This window comes from Amblyomma maculatum, chromosome 3 (assembly GCF_055883805.1).
Source record: "Amblyomma maculatum isolate TAMU_Amacu chromosome 3, ASM5588380v1, whole genome shotgun sequence".
NCBI classification, from domain to species: Eukaryota; Metazoa; Arthropoda; class Arachnida; order Ixodida; family Ixodidae; genus Amblyomma; species Amblyomma maculatum.
In genome coordinates, this window is record NC_139346.1 from 59338120 (window position 1) to 59345348 (window position 7229).

Consider the following 7229-nt stretch of genomic DNA (forward strand, 5'->3'; position numbering starts at 1 on the left):
CTATTCCCACTACAAGATAACATCAATGAGCCTTCCACTAGGGTGACTGTTTAGCTTGAGTGGCCTTGAGATGTACGCCATTAACCGATCATAAACTAAACCCCTAACCAATACACTACATTTGTAAGCTAACATTTACCCAAGCACATGTACGGGGCTGAAATATTGTGGCACCCAAAAAGAACGAAACTGTCGCATACGCGTAGATGATTGATGCCCGATAAAAAGCGAGAGGCAAGCTATATTTTAGAGTTCTCATGTTAGAGGCACAAATTTATAGCCTTCCGTTCACTGAATAGTATTTATCAATGAAACCAGAAGCAAGAAAATAAGACAACAATTTGGGAATATGCAGCCAAATATAGGTCCTGCCTGCGTTATGTGTCGACTGTTGTTCACAAACGGTGGTACAAAGTTGCTGCAAGAAATACAGAAAATATGCCGGAACGCTGCTTCCCGAATATGGAGAGAGAGATACAAGCACGGGTTGGGTCCTTGGGTCGCAGAAGCGACGCAAAAAAAGGTAGACGATATAGAATAAAACAATGGCACGTCCGCTTACGCGGAGAGCTATTTTGGCTTTTTCAGTTTAATTTATTTAGTTGCCGTCAAATCGGAGCGTGGTGTTTTCGAGGTCGCTCCCGATAACTTCGCGAGTGTGCCATGAACTATGAAATACTGCTGCTACGCGCGTGTCTGACTGCCTGTTTTTAACGATGGCGGGCCGCCACGTTGTTGGCTGGAGGCTGCAAATGGAGCGTCACAAACAGTGCTTTCGCTTTCTGCTCCAGATTTCTCCCCAGCCGCACCTCTGTCAGCATTCAGTCTCAGGAGAGTCCAGAGGATGCGGCTCAGCCGGAAAATGTAACATTGCTGCTGGTGAGGCCGAGAGACGGTGAAGTGTGAGCGGATCGGCAGAATGGAAGTACACTAGGTAGCCAGGCTGGCTATTTCTCATGTTTTACTCGTTTCTCAAGCTTTTCTCATGCCTCTACTATTCGCCATTTTCTTTTTTTGCTTCCCACCCTTTTGACTGGCATTTGTTTAATGAACGTTCATGGCTGCAGTTATGCGGTGCTGTTGCTTCGCCTACTACTCAAAGCAGCATGGAAAGGAACATTCGAGCCATAAAATCAGGTATAATATAGCCAATGAGCAAGTGGTACAGAGGTGCCTGTTTGGAAAATCGTTTGCCATATTTTATAGGTGTAGTGAGGGGCCCAAGCACTCATAAGTTCTAGTGATATGTTTTTGTTTCGTTATTTTTATTGTAGGCCTCTTTCTAACTGTTCCCGGACGTCACTCTGGCATTTTCTTTTTATCTTTTTTCTGAGCTGCTTCAAATAAACGCAGAGAATAAAACTGTCTCTTACATTTCTTTTACCCACGTAGATAACGCGTCAAGCGTTTTTCAGTGATAACGCGCGCACAGGAATCACAGTTAGATTACACCTGAAGAATGTTTGCAAGTGTTGCTGTTATGCGATAGGGGCTGTCATGGGAGATCCTACAACGTATTTCGTAAACGCTTAATCTTGAGCCTGAGGATAGGTTAGAAGAAAAGCTTGAAAAAGTGATCCCTGGGGACGACAGTGACGACAGCTACTAAATATTTTCAGTTCCTAAAGGGTTTGTATTCTTGTTATAGAGAGCCTGCCAAAATACCGCTCATGCATTTTCCGAGCTTCAGTTAGTTAAAAAGTGCACTGAAAATCCATGTGTACTTTAAATGCAAGGCATTCCGGTAGTCTTGCGAATCACAGTTGAACAAAATGCAATATTTTTCAACCTGACAGCCCTAGTATTTCCGAGGCAATAGAAATCCTTCGTCGGCGGCGCTATTAATCTGAAACGCTTAATAGCGCAGCCCTTCAATATTCCTAATCGTCATGAAATTCCCGCCGAAGTTTAGTTCGCTGACAAAAGCGGCCGTGAGGGGCGTAACCGCCGATCGGTGAGACTGCTAGCAGCTGGCTCTGGGGGCAGCATGCAATGTGTTTGCGTCCTAAATTCCTGCTTTCTCTCTCCTACTGTTTTGTCCAGTTTTATTGATTTGGGCGAAGTTGAAGCTGAGGCCTTCTGTTCGCTGCGCATTGGTAATCATAGTACAGTTCAAAATTATATGAGGACGTTTTCGGCAGAGCTACAGCTGGCTCGTTACCCTTGATTTTCTAGCTTGGTCCTGCTGGAAGATTTGCTGTTCTGGTAGAGGAACATTGAAACATTGCTGAGGCATTTGGTGTGTTCATTCGAGTGATTTGAGAGCAGTGCACGATATGGCAAAAGCCGCGTTAGCAATGGATTGTATTGCGCTTATTGCTTACCTAGCTTGCTCATATGGTCACCCGGCCCTAATAAAGGGCTAAGAGTGGGTCGCTCTATTCCGCAGCTGGCTGATTATTCACTACGGTTCGCCTGATGAGCTTGCGCATTCGCATAGACTCCACACTTTTTCAACTGATTCATGCGGTCTCATCGACTCCCTATGAACTATAGGGCTGCCGACGGTTTGTAGAACTGTTCTGCACCTCCCGCAACTACGTTGAGGAATTTCCAGCGCGAATTGGCCGGCCAACATATAACTTTATAACCGAAGCGGCCGCCGCCCGATAGGCATCGGGTAGGCCTAGCGGCCCAGGCAGCACACCAACATCGCACCAACCCCGGCCCAACGTCAACAAACATTGGTATTAACATTGGCGTAACACTGTTTTTTTTTAGAAATTACATTTTTATATATCGGTCCGGCTTATATGCCAACATTGCACCTGTCTTGGCACTGCCAACATAGGTGGTAAGCTTACCGTGCCAGTAGTGTCACATGTTGGTATTTATTGGCATGCCACTAGTTTTCATTGGCACACGTGACATTGGCAATAAGCCGGTCGTGACGCTAGTATCGCATATTTGTATTTATTGGCATGCAACGAGTATTCATCGCACACGTAGCACTGGCACTGCCACTGTTAAGCCACTTTTAGCCATGCAGTTATTGCATCTTTGCCATTACTGCTGCCATTTGCTTAACTCAGTCTGACAATTGTGGTTTTCTTATGCAGTCATTTCCCAATACCATCTTACACGTCATCTCCCTAATGAGCCACTAAAAACCATGCAATTAAATGAGACAAGCAAAACATTTTCCGAAAACCTTTTATTGAGAGCTCATATACATGTACATGCCACAAGGACATCACAGGGTCAAAATGCAGTGCAAGAGGCATTGCGCACAGGTTAACATGGGAGGGGCTTGTAGGTGGAATTGGGAACAGGGCACTAAGCAGCACATGACCAGGTAGTGCAGGGCGAGGTGATGGGGTGCAGTGTGCATTTGATCACGATTGAAGGGGCTGGACATGGGGAGCAGGGGTAATGCATGATAGCCTTGTAGTGCGAGAGGTGTTGCAGGAATAGGACGCTGAGAATAGGTGCACTCCAGGGCAGTGTCCATCATGGAGAGAAAACGGCAGTGGACTGTGTTGAGCTTGGTAGTTAGCAGTGAAGGGTCGATGGATCAAGTGATCAGGTTTAGGGGGCGGAGGAAGCGCATGGCCCAGGCAGTAAGCTGAACACCCCGCAGGAAACAACCATTCAGGAGCAGTTTCTTGACGATATTGGCCCGTGGGTCTTACAAATGACATCTGCACATAAAACAAGCATTTATCACAATAAGATCCAAACTCACCTTCTCAACACTTGTCCAAACATATATTTGAAGTGTGGGTGCCCTATACGATTGAGTACAAGATACAGAACCCCGCTATAGTAAAACCTCTGATACAGTAAAATCAAACTGAAGTCCCAGTTCATCTTCCATAGGCAACTGTACATTTTTCCTCCTTTGGAGTAAATATATTTTTGGTAAGAATTTTTTAAAGTGCTTCTGGTCACGGCGACGACTCCGACGATAATATCGCCATCCGCGCACTACCTAGAATCGTGACGCCAAGACCTTTTGTATTTGAAAGCAGAAAAATAACTCCGAGTGTTCGTTTAGGTGACTTTACCACTAGGCTTAGCAGCACTCAGAAGAAGCCTAGTTTACAAAAGCCTTGGAGCCGTGAGGAAAAGCGCACAGCGCGAAGAAAAAAAAATACCGACGATTACGTTATTTCCTAATACGAAATTTCAGCGAAGCAAATAAGCTGTTTCACCTTTTCGATAGATTGAGGCAAAGAAATCGAGCAACACATGTATGCGCTATCACAGATTTTTTTTTTTTCATTTTTCACATGTATTCAGATAATTTCGCAGTGGCGAACGGCAGCGGCAATTTCGGCTCGGGCGGTGCACATATACAGATCCGCCGCCACCGATCTGGCTCTCTGATTGCCACCGCACAGGGGTTTGCATTAGAGGAGGAGCGAAGAAAGGAATTAAGTTCGAGCCGGCGCTTTGACAACCGGAGACTCGCAGGAAGAGGGGGAGGGGGGCGGCGTGTAAACCCAGCGGCAAACGATGGGGGCAGAAGCGCGCGCAGCAAGTGGACAACGCGATAAAGGGAGGAGGGAAGAGATAGCAGCGACTGACTGATGCTGCTGACGCCGATAGTGAGTCAACCCCAGCTGCGGAGTTGGTTTCAGGGACAACGCCGCCGATGCCGACGCAAACAATATGATACCCTCGCTTCAGCAGCGCCAAGAACCAGGTCTAGCCGTGGGAAGGTGGTCACGTATTCGTCGACGTGCCGGGGCCTACGTGAAATAACCGGCGCGTCGGCAACTGAAGAGCACCCTATCCGCCACACAGGAACAGGGGGGGGGGGGACCCTCCCCTCCTCTTTCTGCATGGCGGCGACGGTGTTCTATGCAGTCACGGTATCTTGACTCTCTAGCGGCGTCAGCGTCATCCAGCGGTATCAGTCGGTCGCTGCTAGCGCTGGGGGGATGAAAGGGGGGCGGAGCTGGTTACGAGGCCGACGACGACGCCGACGCGAAACCCAGGAACGGACGCCAAAGAGCTGCGCTCTAAAAGTAAAGCTCTCTACAAACATAGCAAGAAGGCGGCGGGGTCCATTCAGAAAGTAAAGGAGAGTAAAAGTGCTGCAAGAAGTAGGGAAGGGGAACCAATGAGTTACCTAACATTCACTGCAATGTGCAGCACATAGCATGAGGCAGCGGAGGCAGAAAGTGGATGTGCAGCGAGTACGCTCTTACAGCACTTGAGTGCTACGCGAATTTATCATATTGCCTTTTAAAAGACAGAAAGAGCAAAAAGGGACACCATGTTCATGCAAAGCTTTGGTTTTCACATGAAATCGAACTTGGTTGTATTCGTAATCACGTTGTCCTCATGCTTAACAGGTACTTCCAGAAGATGTAGAGAAATTTTATATCTAAAATAATCACACAAAGTGATGATAAAACCAAGATGGAAGGTATTTCAGTCTTTTTTTCATTGAGCAACAACACAAGTTCACTATGAGCCTATTTAACTACTAGACAGTATTTGCAGGACCCTGTCATCACAGACCACTGATATAGTAAAGACCGTGATATAGTAAATATTTTGCTGGCTCTAGCGGGTTTACTATAAAGGGGTTTACTGTACATATTGAAGGCCTATTGCCACACGTACTTCTTTTAGAGCATTTTGCGACAGGTTTCTGGGCCTGCAAGGACATGGCGCATCTTATGACGTAGGGATGATAAAAATAGATGCAAAGGAAAATGCATCCCACATACAAAAGAAAGGTATTTGGAAGAAAAAACCTGCTTTCGGCAAACCGATAACTTCAGGTGGATGCTTAGACTTCATATAGAATTACAGTTCCTGAAAATATGGCGGTTCTGACTCCAGAATGTATCCATTTTTAAAAAATTCTAAAAACTCCTGCAATAAGCAATATGGATTACTAAGCATGCAAAACTGGATGATATTAAAGAATATTTTTCTGCAGTACGCCAGTTACAGGCATACATACATTACTGAAGCCAGAATAAAGAAAATATTGCCCTGCCAGAATCAATCAAACTATCTTCAATCAGCTAAGTGAGGGAGATGTGTACATTGCAGATATTCTCAAGGCTGTGCATGCATATTATATTCTCAAGATCAGTGATGAATGAGACATACCTGTTGGGTTTACAAGAATCATACTGTTTCAAGTTCGAGCTTTTTAGTTTTCACAGCTTTTATTGCATTCTGCATTCTGCTATAAATAAGACACTTTGTTGGGCGAGTTGGTCAGCGCTTGTACTGCGGCTTGCTTTTATCTTGTCCTGTGTCTTCCTGTTCGCGCTGTTTAAATTAACTAATATAAACAATTGCCTTACTTGTAATGTAATAGTTTTCATACAGTGCTCATTATACATCAAAGGCACCCGAACAAGCACACACACAAGAAAAGAAGAAGGGCACAGAGCGCCGCTGACAACTGATTTATTGTGCAGAACAAAGTACATATATATCTCTTTCCCGGCGCATGTGCAAGGAACACATTCATCACCATGTAGTCTAAGATATGTTCAAGAAACGCTTTCTCAGCATTATACAGATTGATTGACGTGTCATTGACACAAATTACCTTTATTTCCAATATAAAACGCTTCAATTAGCTCTCTGGTCATCGTATTAGCACTCCTTGCAAGAATGCGCACATCAGAAAAACATGGTTCGCAAGCGCCTGAAGGGCAGGATCTGATACGATTCAGAATATTCGGGCAATCTTTACTTTGCTCTATGTTATGTTCACGTTCCCGGATTCGCTCATTAACACATCGGCCGGTTTTCCCGATGTAGGAGCAACCACAACAGAGGGGAACTTCATATACAACCCCTTCGGCACATTTTATGAATTGTCGCCCATGCCCCATACCACAGCCTCTTCCTCTGAGAAAGCTTTTCTGGAACATAACTTATTTTAAACTACATGACGCGGAATGTGTTCCTTGCGCATGTGCCGGCAGTGAGATATGTATGTACTTTGTTCTGCACAATAAACCAGTTGTGAGTGGCACTCTGTCACGTTCTTCTGTTCTTGTGTGTGTGCGTGTTGTTTTGGCGCCTTTATTTTTGATGAATAAACACCAACTAGCCCAAAATGTAGTTCTCCTAATCATACAGTGCTGCTTGTTCAGCTAAAATTATTACAGTAAGCCTGCAATGAGCAATTGACCAAGTACTAGAAATTTACTTTTCATAGGCAGGAAAATATGCTAGATTGGAGTATAATGATGTCGTACTTGCTTATCAGCTAGCAGCCTACCAGGTATGCATTTTCCCTCATC